The sequence below is a fragment of the Macrotis lagotis genome, chromosome X (assembly GCF_037893015.1).
Source record: "Macrotis lagotis isolate mMagLag1 chromosome X, bilby.v1.9.chrom.fasta, whole genome shotgun sequence".
Taxonomy (NCBI): Eukaryota; Metazoa; Chordata; class Mammalia; order Peramelemorphia; family Peramelidae; genus Macrotis; species Macrotis lagotis.
Window position 1 is genome coordinate 98,041,011 of NC_133666.1, and position 16,288 is coordinate 98,057,298.

Consider the following 16,288-nt stretch of genomic DNA (forward strand, 5'->3'; position numbering starts at 1 on the left):
AAAATGAGAATAATTCTCTCAGATCTTCAATTGGACAAATGCAAAATGAGACTAAGTCTCTCAGATCCTCAATTGGGCAGATGGAAAGCTCTTTCAAAAGTAGAATTGACCAAGTGGAAAAGGAGTTGCCAAGGTAAATGAAGAAAACTCTTCCTTAAAAAAGAATGGAGTCTGTGGAAACTAATGACTCCATGAGACAGCAAGAGCCTGTTAAACAAAATCAAAAATAGAAAAAATAGAAATATAAAATATTCCCTAATGATCTCTTTGGCTGAATCCCACAAGTTTTGGTATGCTGTCTCATTATTGTCATTGTCCTAGAAGAAATGATTGATTCTATGATTTGTTGTTTGACTCATTCATTCTTTAAAATTAGGTTATTTAGTTTCCAGTTAATTTTAAGTCTATTACTTTATAGCATTTAATTGCTTCACTTAGCTGTTATGGGATATTCTCCAAATCTGAGGAGTACCACCTTCAAGGAACCAGGCACAGAGTCTGTATTCAGTAAATGTGTTGATCATTGAAACACCTGAGTTAAACTTAAGATTCATATTGTTGGGATTTCTGGACCAAATAGTAAAAATAATAGTATTAATATGTGTAATTGACTTTACATATAACATCCTCATAAAATCCCTTGGGAATTATGTGCTATCTTTGTTCCCATTTTACAGGTGTGAAAACTGAGCTCAGTAGTGATCAAATAACTTGCCCAGGGCCACACAAGCTAATAATCATCTGAGGCGAGTTTTGAACTCAGTTTTTTCCAGATTTCAGGTCCAGCATGCTACCCATTTTTTAACATGATTTTCTCTTGATAGTATGTTAGTGATGTGCCATCACAGTAATAAATAAAATACCCATATATGTAAAAAACACATATATAATATGTATATATGTTTATACATATATACTTATATATACATATATATGTATGTATATATGTATATATATATATATCAATTTATATGAATAGAGCAACGCAAACAGAGTAAGCAAAAATATGGTCAGGTAGCTAGAACAATGAACCTGGTGTCAGAAAAGCCTGAGTTCAAATGCAATATCAGATACTTATCAGCTGTAAAGTGGAGATAATAGTTATAACTTAGCTCCCCAGTTCTTGTGAGAATAGAAGTGGATAATATTGGTAAAGTGCTAAGCACCATAGCTGGTCAATAGATACAAGTTCCTTTTCCTCTTTTCCCCTTCAATTTGTTTTGGATGAACCCTGCTAAACTGATACTGAATGCGGAAATAAGGCTACATTAAGTTAATTGAAGCATCAAATGTTTAAAGATGTAACAGGTTCCCAAGTTCTCCTCTTCCTCCTTACGTCTCCAAAAGCATTCTTACATGTAGTCAAAATAAGTAGCTACCTATGTGGTGTGATTTAAGAGGTTTTCAAAGATTTTGTCTACCCCCAAATGGCTTCTCCATTGATTTTCCACAGTATCTATCTGAAAATCCCACCACTACTCAGCCCTTTGAATTTTCATTTTCTCTTCCAAAAAAACAAACAAAAATTCACTTTGATGAGACCATTGAAAGTTAACTGGATTGGGCACCAGAAGACTTGAGGTCTAGTACCAACCAGGCCACCTATATGATTTTAACTATATCACTTCCCCTCCCTGGAAATAGGCTTCCTCCTTTTTAAAATGTGGAGCCTGACAGCTAAGTAATCAAGAGGATTCTAGTTCTAAAATTCTAGGACCACATTAGCATGATATGAATTTTTTGATGAGTAGAAAGCAGTACTCTAGGAGTACTGAATCACTGAATCAGAGAATCAGAATTTTAGATCTGGAATGGGCCTCACATTTCATCTTGAGTAGCTCCATTTCACCATTTTCACCCAAAGTAAGATGTGAATTATCAAGAACATAATGATGTTTGTCCTTTGTTCTTAAAGAGAATCATGACATTAAAGAGGTGATGCCATGACAAGCACATGAATTGGATTTGAGTGAGGTTCTGTACCAAGTCACTTGCCTTACTTTCTCCTCCAGAGCCATCGTGGGACCAGTTGGCCAGATATGAATCAGGATGAGTGGAGATTGACCTAGATGCAAGGCAGTCAGGGATAAGTGATTTGCCCATGGTCATATAGCTCATAAGTTAATTAAGTCAGATTTGAACCCCCATCCTCCTGATTCCAAGACCAATGCTCTATCTACTGCACCACCTAGCTAAACTAAAATGCAAAGTACATATAACTGAAATAGAAAAAAGGTGAATACATTAATCATTTTGTAGGATCATAGAAAAATGCTTGAAGAATTCTCAAAAAAAGGTTAAACTAAACCTCCTTTGACCCTAGGAATATTATCATAGATAATAAATGATTTTGACAAAGATCCTAGGAGATTTAGCTAATCCAATCCATGACTGCACCTAAAATAACTCCATCATGTGGTAGAATCTATCTCTGGGAATCTTACATTCTATTCCTCAATATTCTAAAATTACACTCTATCCATGATCTCAAAGTATGTACTTGCTCATAACCTAACCAACCATTCATTTTCTATGTAGTTCCTGCCAATCTTCTCTCATAGATCTCCCAGAGAGGATTCACCCAATTCACTAAAGACCTTCCTCTAGGTCTTGGACATCCTGTAAGTAGCAGCACAGCACTCAGGCAGTACATCTGTTATCTCTCATTCTAGGGGCAGGACCACTGTCTTTAGTAATTACAGTTTCCCTGAAAGGTAACCTTTATGCCACTTTTTTAGGAATATATGGACATTGAAAATATGCTGTAACTCATTTGCACATGCCATGCTCCTTTGATCTTTGGAGCAACTGCAAAGTTTGAGCTTCAGACTCTAAGATGCACATGGATACATCCCTAGAATTTTTTTTTTTGTTTTTTGAAAGGCATTAGGGTTAAATGACTTGCCCAGCTAAGTAATTATTAGGTGTCCGAGGCTGTATTTGAACTCTGGATTCCAGGGCCAGTGCTCTATCCACTGTGCCACTTTGATGCCCCCCACTCTATCTTTTTTTATCAGCCCCCAGACATTTCATTACTAGCTGTGTGATCTAGGGCAAGTTACTTAACCCTGATTGTCCCACATCCAGGACCATCTCCAGTCATCCTGATTCATATCTGACCACTAGAACTAGATGGCTCTGCTCTGGAGGAGAAAGTGAGACTGGTGACTTAGCAAAGCACCCCCCCCCACTCAAATTCAATGGTCTTCTTTGAAAATGAAGGACAAACATTATTATTATTATTATTATATTGTATTTCAATTTTAGATACTTCTGAAGCTAGTTTGACTTTCTTGATTTAATGTTGTGTACAAATAATATCTCATTTATTCTCACAAAAATCTTGGGAATCAATACTATTACTATGTCCATTTTACAGATAAGGAAACTGAGGCATATAGAGGGTAAATGCCCAGGGTCACACAGCTAATAAGTGTTTGAAGTTGGATTTGAACTCAGATCTTCTTGACTCCAGGGCTAATTCTCTGTTCAGGGTATCATAACTGCCTCTCCACAATTATTCAGTACCCCCTTGATCACTTGAAATTACAATATTGTTTCTTCTGTATTGCTGCTCAATTTCCTCTTATCTTAGTTCTTTTGAGGTGACTGAACTCTTTGGTAAAACATGATTTACATTCACACCCCTCACTTCCCTGATTTCAGTTTTAGTCTCTAGAGATATAAAGCATCTTCAGTTGTTTTTCCAATGCTGAATTAACAGTATTAAAAAAAAACCTCCTACAACTTATTAGAACTCATTAGAGTCTATAGAATTTAGTACAAAGTACTCAGTGAGTTCAGAGTCCTCACAAGCTTTTTCTTAACTTTTAAAGTGAAGTGGGTGTATATTAAGGACACTAGTCATGATTATAAAGCTTAAAGAGCTTTAAACACCAGGAATTAGGTAAATTTTACATCTACACATTTTGCAGGGAAATCATTAAATTAAAAATCTTAATTATAATGAACCCGGGATAAAGACCTGTCTTTCTCTCTGTCTCTGTCTCTGTCTCTGTCTCTCTCTCTCTCTCTCTCTCTCTCTCTCTCTCTCTCTCTCTCTCTCAATACCTTCAAGGGATAGGACTGGTCCAATAAGCCTCAGGGTAGGGACCGTGATTTACCTCCATGAAGACTGAGGTTATACCATAGGTATAATGAGATTTGGTAGTCATAGGGCTGTATCTTTTTAAAAGCTAGAGGAGTGTGATAGTTGAACCAGTGATAAGACAAGTGCCTCTCTTGGCTTTGTGTCTAAGGTAGGAGGTACATCTTTGACATGCTTTCTGATGCTTTCTTATTTTCACCTTATGTCCAAACCAAGTCCATATGGTCTTGGTATTTGTATATAATTTTTTTGTTCAAAGAAAAGATGAGAGCAACATTCAAGTCTTTGGTCAACCAAAATTCATTCCCTCCATACACTCACACCATGACATTTAATAAAGGGCAAAATATGTAGAGAAAATGGTATTTCAAATCATAAGTAGTATTGTGATACAGGAATGGTATAAAGGAAGATTGCATGGGAGTCAAAAAAGTTTTTCTCATCCTTATTGCATTACTCAGTATCTGGGTGAATTATTTAGTTTTTCTGTATCTCAATTTATTCACCTATAAAATTAGATACTTGGACAAGTTCCTTCCTGTTCTGAAATTCTATGATTTTACCTTGAGGATATTGAGATGCAGAATAATCACATTTTATCATTTAAATCTCATAACAACTCCATGAGGTAGGTACCATACTTATTATTATTACCATTTTATAGAAGAGGAAACTGAGGCCTAGAAAGGCTAAATGACTTGCCTTTGGTGACCCAACTAGTGTCAGTGACAGAATCTGAACCCAGGTATTCCAGTACTCTTTCTACTTTGTCAAATGAAAAACAAAAGTGATGTCTCCATTTGGGAGAATGAAGCTTTTATTTACAGCAAAAATATGTCATAGATGAGTTAGGAACTAAACAGGATATTTTTAGCCCTAGCAAGTAGATTAAGCAGAAATAGCCATATAAAGAGTCCAAGTTTCTCTGAGTAGGTAGTGGCAGGGAAACCAAAATTCCGAAACCAAAGGCAAATTAAAAAAAAAAGCAACCAATAACAAAAAAATTTAATAAAAGGCTAATAATAATGAGTATATTCATAATAAACTTTTAGAACACAGTAGAGAAGCATAATCTGTTGAGGAATATTGCAACATAATTTCCATTGAGGGAATCATTCATTCATTTATTCATCACCAAACACTAATTAAGTACCTACTATGTGAAAGGTCCTGTATCATACAAAGATGAATGAAAGTACCCTTATTATATAGTTGATTGATAGTTTGGGGGATAAGACAATACAATTTAGAATACGATAAGTACATAAAGAGATGCAGATGAAATAATAAATAAAGCACTGACCTTTGAGATAGGAAGATCTTCATTTAGGTACTACTTCTGACTCATCCTAACTCTGTTACCCTGGACAAGTAACTTAACCCCTTAGTGCTAACAGGGAGTATGAATTGCAAAACAACTGTCAAACTGTATTGGTTGAGCTTCCTCACCTGAGTTCTCGCCAAAGGTGAAATAACTGGTTCTGATTCCATCCTGCTTGCTTTCCCATCCCCACCTCCCTGCCAAGAAAGTGTATAAGAAGGTTAAAATGATCTATGAAGTTTGATCAGGGAGAAATAACTCCTTATGTCCAAGAGTATTTTTTTTGCATTTCAGCCTGTTATGCTCTATTTTTCCATTCTTCTTTTGGATGAATTCATCACTCATGTATCCATCTAGACCATGGTTGTGTAGAAACAAATCTTGCTTAATTTTTATTAAGTTGCCATTGGCTCCCAAATAAGAAATCAGCAATGTCTGTGTTTGCTTCAGCAATTGTCTGTTCTTTTCCCTTCATTCAGCAACTATAAAATATCCTAACACTTGATGTTTTCTCTTCAGTTGCTATACAAAAAAATTCAAACTCTAGTCATCCAGTAGGGCAGTCTTTCAAAGGGATGGTTCATTAAAGGATCAGCTGTCTAATGACACTTTTAGCAATCTGACCGGCCAAACAAGAGTGTGCTCTTTAGTCCAAAAGACATGTAAAAGAAGATAATTTTGTTTCTCTGCCTGGACTGTACTTATGGTAATATTCTATTGATCTTTATCTTAATATGGAAAATATTTTTGTCTGTTATTCCATCTTTAATTTTTATTTGATAATTCTTTGACTTTTAAATCTATTTTACTAGCATGATTATCTTCTTGTATATAGCCCATGCATAAGAAGATATTTGGGAACTTCTCAAAACTGAATTTTCCTGATTGGAGCCCTCTCATCCCCTTGATAGAATACTTTTTTCCTATTAACTTGTCACAACTGCTCGCAAGATGTCTGTTCTCTGGCAGCTAGATGGTAACTGACCCCCAGTTCAGAAGATGAGTTCAAATCCAGCCTCAGAATCTTACTGATTGTATGACTCTCAGCAAACCACTTAACCTCAATCTGTTCCAGTTTCCCCTTTCTGAAACCTGGAGATAACAATAGCACCTACAAAATTGCCATTAGGATTAAATGAGATAAAATTCTTCATAGATGTTAATAACTGATTGAATAATTTCTCTCAGTAAAACTGGGCTCTATATCACATTATATGCATCCAACTCTTTTCTGGATCTTTTAAATATTTTTATAATGTTTGTGTTTTAAAAATCAAGCTCTAGGGGTGGCAGAGTCAAGATAGTGGAATGAAGGCAGGAATTCTCAGAAATGTGTTCCCCCCAAAATTCCAAAAGCCCCCAAATTATGACTCTAGCCAAAATTTGGAGAGGCAGAACCCACAGAAAGATTGAGTGGTACAATTTCCCAATCCAAGATAATTTAGAAGTTCCATAGGAAAGGTCTGTTCCACCAGGACTGGAGGTTGGAAAAAGCCACAGTGCAGCCACAGCTGCAGCACAGCACAGCCAGGCTGGGTGACTGGGTCCATGGCAGAGACCTATTTGCAGACCTGCGGTGAGAACCTGCTGTGGGAGCCAGGCAGAGCTACCCAACACATGCAAGGCTCTCAGCCCATAGAAGGTAGGGGGGTCAGGGGAGACTGAAGAGGTCACTCTACTCTCCCTGGGGCAGGACCCAGCTGTTTGCCCATCCAGGTTGCAGTCTGGGCCCTTACAACACCAACACAGCCAAGCAGGGACCATGCTCACAGCTCCAGGGCAGAGGGGAGGGCCTGAACACAGGCAAGAGAGCAGTCAGAGCCTCTCATAAAACCTTGGAGGAATTAAGATACCTCTGGATTGTCCCCCACCCTGACCCCTGCCCAAAGCCTTGGAAGTGTGGTAAATCAGTCACAGGCTGAGGAAATGAGCAAATAAAAGAATAAGAAGAATGTGATCATAGAAAATTACTTTGGTCCCATGGAAGACCATAATACATACTCAGATGATGACAAAATCAAAGCTTCATCCAAAACCTCCGAGAGAAATAGAAAATGGGCTCAGGTTATGGATGAACTCAAAAAAAGAGTTTGAAAAGCAATTAAGGGAGGTAGAGGAAAAATTGGGAGGGAAAAATGAGAGTGATGAAGATAAATCATGAAAACCAAATCAGCAACTTGGTGAAAGAAATACAAAAGAATACTGAAGAAAATAGCATATTAAAAACCAGTTTAGGTCCAATGGAAAAAGCAACACAAAAGGTAAATGAAGAGAAGAATCGCTTAAAAAGCAGAATTGGCCAACTGGAAAAGGAGATAAAAAAGCTCTCTGGAGAAAATAATTCCTTCAAATGCAGAATGGAACTAAAGGAAGCTTATGACTTTGTGAGAACTCAGGAAGAAATATATATATATATATATATATATATATATATATATATATATATGTATATATACATATATGTATACATATTTCTATACCAAATATATATATATATATTAGTAGTAATTTCTATAAGTAGTACCTATTTCTATACCAAATATATATATATATATATATATATATATATATATATACCAAAAAAAACAAAAATTAGAAGAAAAAATGAAATATGTCATTGGAAAACAACTGACCTTGAAAACAGATCCAGAAGAGATTATTTAAAAGTTATTGGGCTATCTGAATGTTATGACCAGGAAAAGAGTCTAGACTTCATTTTTTCAAGGAAATAATACAGCAAAATTGCCCTGAGATTCTAGAAGCAGAGGATAAAATAGAAATTGAGGGAATTCACCAATCACCTCCTGAAAGAGATCAAAAAAGAAAATCTTTCAGGACTATTATAGCCAAACTCCAAAACTCCCAAGTCAAAGAGAAAATACTAAAAACTGCCAGAAACAAGCAATTCAACTACCATGGCTCTATAGTCAGAATTACACAGGATCTGGCAGTATCTGTTTTAATGGCTCATAGTCTTAGAATAAGAAATTCTGGAAGGCAAAAGATCTTGGTTTACAACCAAGAATCAACTACTCAGTGAAACTGAACATCCTTTCAGGGGAAAAGATGGACTTTCAGGGAAACAGGGGACTTGCAAACTTTCCTATTGAAACAACCAGAGCTGAACAGAAATTCTGATCTCCAAGTACAGGACTTGGGGAAGGGGTGGATGAGAAGGACTAATTATGAGGAACTTAATGATGTTGAACTGCTTGTATTCCTGCATGGGAAGAAGATACTGATAACTCATATGAACTTTCTCACTTATAAGAGAGTCAGAAGGAGAATATAGAGACAAGGTACAGGAAGGAGCTGAATATAATGGAATAATGTAATAAAAAGATGGAGTCAATGGGTGATAAAGGCAAGTACTGGGAGGAACAGAAGGGAGAGGAAAGAAGGGACTATTTCACATAAGAGTGAAGAAAAAGCTTTTTCAATGGAGTGGAAAAGGGAAAGGCAGGGGGCATGAGTGAGCTTTTATTCTCATTAAAAATGGCTCAGAGAGGAAATAACATACATGCTTAATAGGGAATAGAAATCTATCTTATCCTAGAGAAAAATTAGAGGAAAGGGATGGGATAAGGGGGAATGAGGGAAGGGAGGAGTAGGTGATAGAAGAGAGGGAAGATTGTGGGTGAGGGTCTCAGATACAATACACTTTTGGAAAGGGACAAGCTGAAAGGAGATAGAGAATGGAATAAATGAGAGTGGGGCAGGATAGAGTGGATGGAAATACAGCTGGTGATAGCAACTGTGGGAAAACTATTGATCATGAAGATGAGTCTTTCTAACTCCAGGCCCTGAACTATATCTAGCTGCCCTTTTAACAGTAATTGATAATAAAAATACTTAAGTATTTCAATAATGCATTAGCTGTGAAGAAAGTCAGAGTCAGTTAACCAGGAACTACTAACTCTTTCACAAACACTGAAACCAAAATTCAAAAATTCAGCTCTCAAGGATAACAGTCATTTCTCAAGATTTCTTCTTCAGAGAATAAGCATTCAATTCAATTATCTTAAAATGTCTCTTCAGGCTCTTTCTTCTTTACAGTTAAGTAGAAAATTAAGTCTTCTTATTCCTTTCCCTCTGGTCTTCAAAATCTCTCTCTCTAACCAGGAATTAACTCTTTCCAGAATGATAGTGAAACTATAATTCTCCTCAAGTTACAGTTTCCTCTTTAAGATAGAGTAACAGTTTCTAGAGTATTAGTGGAGGGTTATCCATGATTTCATATAGGAATATCCTTCTACCACAAAAATTACATGTGAAAAGTAAAATAATTGTAGCTATCTCTATAGTCAGACCAAGATACTCAGAAGTATCAAACAAATTAAGTATCAAATATAAATTAATGGCAGAGTAGGACAATATCTAATATCTATCATGCTCATTCAATATCCCTTTCCCTATCACTTTCCTGACTTTGTAGAAACCACACCTACCAAGTGTCCTTGGAGAACCACTCAGCATTTTCCTTGCTACTTTCTTAAGTGTCTGCCAGCATACCTTGTGCTTGCAATTGCTCCACCTTTCTGTATCAACCAGCAATAGACCTCAGTTCTGCTTTCCTTTTTTCCCCCACCCTCCTTTCAGGAGGAGGTAGAGTTACAGAGAAGTAGAAAATACTACCTGGAAATGTAGTGCATTGTTAAAGCAGCTATCAGCCAGAGAACAAAAGAACAGAAGAAACTGGGGCAAGGCATAGCATGTATATGTGTGACTATAGCTGGCCTGAAGGAAAGAGACCTATCCCCTCAACAAATCACTTTGTATAAGGACTGAGGCTGTTGAAAACTGAATTCCCTATCATAAGAGGAGGCTAAGATGGCTTTGAAGGATCTGTCATCAAAGGGGAAGGAATCAAAAATTGAGTGATAGGGTCCTATGAGAGGGAAAAAAAACAACAAATTATCAAAGATCTCAGGAAGATGAAAACTCAATGAGCTTGAACTAATCAGATAAACCAATTTAAGAAGATATCAATAGCAGAAAATAATTTGGTCTCCAGATCATGTAAAAGACTTTAGGAAATTGTGAATATGTTTTATGAGCCAAAGGAAAATGAATCCACATCTGTTGACTTAAAGGACCCTGTGGATTTTCAAGAGAGCATGAAATTATGAATTTATAGCATAAATAATTGACAGAATAGAAAAAAAATTAGTCACAATTCTCTCCAAAGAAGTAAGAGAGAGGACAACTGATTGAGAATGCAAATATAAAGAAATGAAGGACAATCTGGAAAAAAAGCAAAAAGATTAACAGAAAACATGATCTCTATATAGTCAAAACATGGATTTTCAAGACAGGATTCACTGATATAAGGTTTTCAGGACTCCCGCAAAACAGGAAAAGCTAGAAAATCTGAATACCATGAAACAAAAACAAAATAAAAAGAAGGAAAAAACAAGAAAACTGCCCAGAATTTCTGAATACATAAAAGAAAATGTCAATCAAAAGAATCCATAAATTATCTCCTAGGAAAAAAGCACATTTGACAACCATTTGGAAACCTAAAGATTACCTCCAAGGGGGAAAAAGTATATATTAAAATTAGGTGATACTCTTTGAAAGTTGTTTTGGCTGAAAAATTCAGCATTCTGTTCTCTAAAATTTACTGGGTTGCTCTTCAGTGGACAGACATATGCTTCATCACTAAGTATCTACCCCAAACCTTTTAAGCTTGTTAGACTTCCAAAACATTCAGTCTTCCAACTGACATCCTACAATTCTTTAGCCTAGAATCTGATATTATTCTACATTTCCAATCTTATCTCACACTACTCCCCTTGATGTAAAATCCAAAATGCAAGACTTATTCCCAGGAAAATTGTAAACTAAAATATTAAAAAGATGTGAAATCTTTTAATTTCAATCACTTAACATATTTTTATTAAGCACTTCCTCCACCCTTTTTAAGAAAAGGAAGCAAAGAACCAATATGGTTTCATCAAAAACAGGTCATAACAAGGTAATATAATTTCCTTTTTTTAAACAATGTTACTATATTGATTAGAGGATATCAGTAATTAATTTGACAAAATCTCATGCTACCCTCATGGAAAATAGGTATTACTATGAAGTTAGAATTGATTTATAGACCAGACACAAAGAATAGTCATTAATGGGTCATTTGAAGGATCCTTAAATGGACTCATCCTAAAATGAATTTAGTGAACTGCAAGCTCAAAAAATGTCAATAGAGTAACATGGCAGAAAAAAGTTAAAGGCTAATATAATTTTGGGCTATATTGAGAATAGTGCCAAGAAAAAGAGAGTCTATAATTCATTCTACTGTGTCCAGAGATCATCTGTAGTATTGTGTTAAATTCTGGAGGTTGCATATGTTAGCTGAGAATGACCAGTGCAGAGTATTCCGAATGGGGAATGACATGAGATAAAGACATATAAGAGCTGATCAAAAAATTAGGGCTGGGGGCAGCTAGGTGGTGCAGTGAATAGAGGATTGGCCCTGGAGTCAGGAGTACCTGAGTTCAAATCTGGCCTCAGACACTTAATAATTACCTAGCTGTGTGGTCTGGGCAAGCCACTTAACCCTGCTTGCCTTGCAAAAAACTAAAAACAAACAAAAACAAAAATTAGGGCTGTTTGCGCAGGAAAAGACTTAGAAAGTGTCTTGATAATGGCCTTCAAATATTTCACAGGCCATCATTTGGAAGAGGGAATGGACTTGTCTTGTTTTGACTTTAGAGAGTAGAATTTGGAACAATGGATGGAAATTTTATGGAAGAATATTTTAGCAGGATGTCAGGAAAATCTTTAAAATTAATTAGGGGCAGCAAGGATGGCACAGTGGATAGAGCACCAGTCCTGGAGTGAAGAGGATCTGAGTTCAAATCTGTCCTCAAAAATTGCCTAGCTCTGTGACCTTGGGCAAGTCACTTAATCCCATGGCCTTAAATTATTTTTTTATATTTATATATTCACTTTTTGTACAAATAATTTTTTATACATTAATAAAACATTCTTGTTTAAGAGTAACAGAATACCCCCTCCCCCACAAAATACAGACTCCCTTGAGCGATAAAGTAAAGGGGAGAGAAAAAATTAAAAATAAAAAAATAATAGTAATAATTGTAGGTATGGCCAGGTGGCGCAATGGACGGAGCCCCAGCCCTGGATCCAGGAGCACCTGAGCCCATATCCAGCCCCATACACCCAACAATCACCCAGCCATGTGACATTCGAGCCACCCCAACCCTACTGCCTTGCAAAAACAAAAAAAACAAAAAAAAATAAAATAAAATAGTAATAATAGTAGGGGTGGCTGGGTGGCGGACAGAGCATTGGCCCTTGAGCCAGGAGCACCTGGGTCCAAATCCCGCCTAAGACACCCAAAGATCACCTTGCTATGTGGACCCAGGCAGGCCACCCAGCCCCATTTTCCCTGCATCCTCCTCCAAATAATAATAATAAAAAGTGTGCTTCAGTCTTTGTTCCAACACCAACAATTCTGTCATGGGTGGATCACATTCTTTATGGTAAGTCCATCACAAAAGTTACTTCCATATTTTTCCACTGTTGCCATTGCTGATCATAACTCCCTTCTTTCATATTTCTCCACTACCATGTACTATATTTCCTCTCTCCTTTCACTCTGACTCTGCTGTAGGGTATCTGAGGGGTGCAGCAGACAGATCCCTGGTCCTGGGGCCAAGAGGCCCTGAGCCCCCTTACCACCCCTTAGGCCCAACATCCACCTGGCCCTATGGTCCTGGACAGGCCATCCAATCCCAGCCCCTTGCAAGAAGTAAAAATGAAAATGTGTTATATCTGAGTACTCTCCCCCCAATGGTCCATCCTCTCCTCCATCACTCACATTCCCCCTTCCCCCTGTCCCCCCCTTTTCTTCTTACTTATAGATGCCTATACCCCATTGACTATATACGCTGTTTCCTCTCCTAGCCACCTCTGATGAGAGCGAAGATTCCCTCATTCCCCCTTGCCTTCCCCCTTCCATATCATTGCAATAGCTCATTGTAATAAAGAAAAAACTTATTATATGAGATATCTTGGTCTATTCCCCCTCTCCTTTTCCTTTCTCCCATTACATTTCCCTTTTTTTCTATTGACTCCATTTTTACACCATATTTTATCTTCGAATTCAGCTTTCTCCTGTGCTTCAACTATAAAAGCTCCCTCTACCTGCTCTATTAACTGAGAAGATTCATATGAGTATTATCAGTGTCATTTTTCTATGCAGGAATACATGCAGTTCATCATCATTAAGTCCCTCATATTCCCCCCTCTCCTCCACTCTCTCTATGCTTCACCTGAGTCCTGTATCTGAAGATCAAACCTTCTGTTCAGCTCTGGCCATTCCAACAGGAACATTTGAAATTCCCCTGGTTCATTGAAAGTCCATCTTTTTCCCTGGAAGAGGATATTCAGCCTTGCTTGGTAGTTGATTCTTGGCTGCATTCTAAGCTCTTTTGCCTTCTAGTATATTATATTCCAAGCCCTACAACCTTTTAATGTAGTTGCTGCTAGGTCCTGTGTGATCCTGACTGCAGCTGCACTATATTTGAATTGTGTCCTTCGGGCTGCTTGTAATATTTTCTCTTTGACTCTTGTTCTGGAATTTGGCTATAATATTCCTAGGAGTTGTTTTTTTGGGGATCTCTTTCTCTGGGGGATCACTGGATTCTCTCCATTTCTATTTTGCCCTCTGCTTCTAGAATTTCATGGCAATTTTCCTGTAGTAATTCTTTGAAAATGATGTCAAGGCTCTCTTCCTGATCATGACTTTCAGGTATTCCAATAATTTTTAAATTATCTTTCCTAAGTATATTTTCCATATCAGTTGTTTTTTCAATGAGATGTTTCACATTTTCTTCTAATTTTTCATTTTTTTGGTTTTGAAGTAATGAATCCTAGTTTCTTGTAAATTCATCAATTTCCCTGAGTTCTATTTTTTGTTTGAAGGATTTATTTTCCTCAGAGAGTTTTCCTATCTCTTTTTCCATCTGGCCAATTTTGCTTTTTAAAGCATTCTTCTCCTCAATAACTTTTTGAACTGTTTTATCCATTTGACCTAAGCTGTTTTTTAGCATGCTATTTTCTTCAGCATTTTTTTGGATTTCCTTGACTACGCTGCTGACTTCATTTTCATGTTTTTCCTGCATCTCTCTCATTTCTTTTCCCAGTTTTTCTTCTTACTCCTTCATTTGATTTTCAAAGTCTTTTTTGAGCTCTGTCATAGCCTGAGCCCAATTTCTGTTTTTCTTGGAGTCTTTAGATGCAGGTGCTTGTGCTTCCTCATCTTCAGACTGAGTATTTTGATCCTTCTTGGGCTCATATGCAAAATATTTCTCAATGGTGTTCCTCTTATTTCTCTGCTTGCTCATTTTCCCAGCCTGAGCCTGGTTTTGGGGTGCTTCCTGAGCTTTTGGGACACTCCCAGAAGGGTCTCAGTGTGTGAGGCTCTGTCCTCCCTCCTGGTCTGTGAATGACCATATGTGCCACCCTCTAACACGGGGCTGAGGTGGGGGGGGGGGGCTACTGTTCTATTGGGGTGGGGGCTAGACTGCGATCAGGATCTGAATGTGTTCAGAGCCCCAGAGTCCTGTTCCAGGGGCAGAGGACAGAGCTCTGCAGTCTCTCTCTCTTCACTCCCCTCCCTAGGTTCAATGGGCTCATGCCCTGGGGGCTCCTGCTTACTGGCTTTGCCTGCTTATGTTTCCTGGATCTGGAATGCTGTGGCCATGCTGCTGGCTGTGTGCCCTGAGGGCTGGGCTTCACATGCTTGCTCTGGCAGAGGTCCCCCGCTGTTCCCCCACTTTGTGCCTGGTGCTTCCCGGGGGTGTAGATCAGGAGACTCCCCTGCTGCTGTGAGCCATGGCTCCCAGCATCCTGGGGCTGCCTCCAGGAGGCTTAAGTTCTTTCACTCTGGAAGGCCACCCCTCTGGTGGGCCGCCCCTCCGACCCAGGGGAGCAGAGCCTTTCTGCTTTTTTCCAGGTTACCTTGAGTAGGAGAACTGCCTCACTGGGTCCCTTTGTGGGTTCTGTGTCTCAAAAGTTTAGTTAGAGTTCTTAGTTTCAAAGTTTTATGAGAGAGCTTCAAAAGAGATTTCCTCTCTAGTCACCATCTTGGCTCCACCCCCACCCCCCCTGCTCCCATGGCCTTAAATTAAAAAAAAAATTCAATTTAAAGCAAAATAGGCTGCCTCAGAAGGTAGTAGGTTCCATTTAACTAAAGGAGAGTCTGTGGTAAAGGGAACTTATTTAAGTACAATCAGGTGAAGTTCAACAATCTAAGGTCTCTCAATCCTGAGATTGTGTAATTCTCTTGGAGGGAGGCCAAAGAATCTCTAGAAAGAGTAAATGATAACAATTGGGGGCAGTGGATGGATTAGGAAAGAAAGATATGGATTCCATAAGGTGGAAAGGCAGAAGATTTGCTTGCTAGGCTTGATAATATTTACATTACAGAGGCAGGTGATGGGATGACCTCTACAGGAAATAGCTAGCAAGTCAGTTTGACCGGTATGGATAGTATCATAAGGGAAATAGTATGAAATAAGACTCCAGAGTTAGCGAGCCAGATTGTGGAGGACTTAAATATCCAGCTGAGAATTTTGAATTATATCCTAGAGTCTGGATCTTCTCCAGCACAGTGGTGAATACTTTTGAGAGCATCTCCCTTTTTTAAGCCTTGTTTGATATTGATTATCAGAGGGTCATCAAATCAGTGTTAATTCTGTTACATCCTCCAAAGAACCCTGAATGATTTTGATATATGGATGGGATATGTCTTGTAATAATGATGATAATGATAATGATAAAGATAATGATAATAATATGACTATAGGCAATGTTTTGCTTTATGCTTT

General features: G+C 37.8%; 1 pseudogene; it reads left to right on the forward strand.

The window, feature by feature from the left end:
* The first annotated feature begins 6,977 nt into the window (after positions 1-6,977).
* The window catches only part of LOC141498777 (protein PAXX pseudogene), a 42,141-nt pseudogene continuing 32,830 nt past the window's right edge, over positions 6,978-16,288 (forward strand).